Raw genomic sequence first — 2806 nt, forward strand, 5'->3', positions numbered from 1 at the left:
TCTTTATATATTCTGGATGTATATTTGGTTAGAGCATGGTGCTCTAACCAAATATTTTAACCAAATATTTGTTGTTGAGTTGTAGTTCCTTTTATATTCTGGATATTAATCTCTTATTATATAAGGGATATTAATCTCTTATCATATCAGAAAGTTTGTGAAAACATAGAATTAAAAGATAATATGTTAGAGTGGTGTTATAACACTAAGATCAAGTATTTAGATCCCCACACTGGCCAGCCTGCAAAAATAATAATAATAATAATAATAATAACAATAATAATCTTTCATGAACTTTTTGAAGTACCTTGTATATATGATTTGTAAATATTTTCTTCCATTTTGTTGGCTGTCTTTTTACTCTCTCGATAGGGTCCTTTGATGCACAAAAGTTTTTATTTTGATAAAGTCCAATTTATGTATTTTTTCCTTTCATTGCCTGTTCATTTGGTTTCATAATAAATCATTGCCATCTCCAAGATTATGATGATTTTCACCTTTGTTTTCTTCTAAGAGTTTTATAATTTTAGCCTTTAAATTTAAGTTTTTGATCTATTTTGAGTTAATTTTTTATATGATGTAAGGTAAGGGTCCAACTTTTTTTTCAGGTGGATATTCAGTTTCCTGGCACCATTTGTTAAAAAGACTGTCTTTTCCTCATTGGTCTTAGGATCCTTGTTGAAAACCCATTGAACATATGAGGGCTTATTTCTGGATTCTCCGTTTTATTCAGTTGGTCTATATGTCTATTCTTATGCCAGTACCATACTGTTTTGATTGCTGTAGATTTGCTGTAAGTTTTGAAATCAGAAATGTGAATCATCCGATTTTGTTCTTCTATTTCAAGATCATTTTTGCTATTTAGGGTCTCTTGAGATTACACATGAATTTAGGATGAGTCCGTGAAAAGCACCTTTAGGGTTTTGATAGGGATTGCATTGAATCTGTAGATCACTCTGGGTAGTATTAACATCTTAGTAATATTAAGTCCTCCAATTCACAAACATGGATGTCTTTCCATTTATTCATGTTCTCTTCAATTTCTTTCAGTAATTTTTTACAGTTTCCAGTGTACAAGACTTTCACGTGCTTGGTTAAATTTATTCTTCAGGGTTTTCTTCTTTTTGAAGATATTGTTCATGGAATTAATTTTTTTTTCCCTTTTTATATTTCCCATTGCAAGTGTATAGAAATATAATTGATTTTTTGCATTAATCCTTTATCTTTCAACTTTGCTGATTTCATTTCTTAGCTCTAACAATTTTTTATGGATTCTTTATGGTTTTCTACACATAAGATCATGTCATCTGTACACAGATATAATTTTATTTTTCCTTTCCAATTCGGATAACATTTCTTTCTTTCTTTCTTTCTTTCTTTTTTTTTTTTTTTTTTGTGGTTGGCCAGTACAGGGATTGAACCCCTGACACTGATGTTATCAGCACCATGCTCTAAACAACCGAGCTAACTGGCCAGCCCTATCTTTTTTTTTTTTCTCTCCCTAATTACTGGCTAGAACTTTCAGTACTAAGTTGAATAAAAGTGGCAAAAGTGGGTGTCCCTATCTTGTTTCTGGTCTTAGCAGAAAAGCTTTCAATCTTTTGCTATTTAATATGATGTTAACTGTAGGTTTTTCATATTTGGCCTTTATCACTTTGAGGAAGTTTCCTTCTATTTCTAACTTATTAAGTGATTTTATTATAAAAGGATATTGAATTTTGTCAAATGCTTCTTCTACATCAATTGAGATGGTCATATTTTTCTCCTTCACTCTATTAATGCGGAGTATTATATTGGGTTTCATATGTTGAAACATCCTTGCATTCCTTCCAGGAATAGATTCCACTTGGTCATGATGTATGATTCTTTTAACATTCTGCTCAATTTGGTTTTCTAGTATTTCATTGAGAATTTTTGCATCTATATTCATAAGGAATATTGGCTTGTAGTTTTCTTTTCTTGTAGTATATCTTTGTTTGACTTTTGTATTAGGCTAATGCTGGCCTCATAGAATGAGTTAGGAATTATTCCCTTGCTGTGGTTTGAATGTCCCCTCCAAAACTCACGTTGAAATTTAATTGCCATTGTAACAGTATTAGGAAGTCAGACCTTTAAGGGATGATTAAATCATGGGGGCTTGCCATGACCAAATGAATGGATTCATGCCATTATCACAATAGTGGGTTAGTTACTGCAGGAACAGCTTTGTTATAAAAGCAAGCTGTTTCTCGTGTGTGCTCTCTTGCCATGTGATGCCTTCCACCACGCTATACACAAGAAGCCCCTCACTAGATGCTGGCATTTTGACATTAGACTTCCCAGCCTTCAGAACTGTGGGAAATAAATTTATTTTCTCTATAAATTACCCAGTCGGTGGTATTCTGTTATAGCGGCAGAAAACGGACTAAGACATTCATACTCTCCAATTTTTTTGGAATAGTTTGAGAAGAATTGATGTTAATTCTTCTTTAAATGTTTGGTAGATTTCACCAGTAAAGCTATAAGTTCCTGGGATTTTTTTGTTTTGTTGGGAGGCTTTTGATTCAATCTTCTTACTAGTTATAGGTCTGTTCATATTTCCTATTTCTTCTTGAGCCAGTTTTGGTAGATTACATGTTCCTAGGAATGTGTCCATTTCTCTAGGTTATCCGATTTGTTGATGTACAACTGTTCATAGCATCCTTTAAATACTTTTAATTTGGGCTGGCCCGGTGGCGCACTGCTACAGTGCGGCGCTCCCGCCGAGGGTTCGGATCCCACATACGGACCGGTTCCCGCTCACTGGCTGAGTGAGGTGCGGACACAG

Source organism: Galeopterus variegatus, unplaced genomic scaffold (genome assembly GCF_000696425.1).
Source record: "Galeopterus variegatus unplaced genomic scaffold, G_variegatus-3.0.2 Scaffold203, whole genome shotgun sequence".
Lineage (NCBI taxonomy): Eukaryota > Metazoa > Chordata > Mammalia > Dermoptera > Cynocephalidae > Galeopterus > Galeopterus variegatus.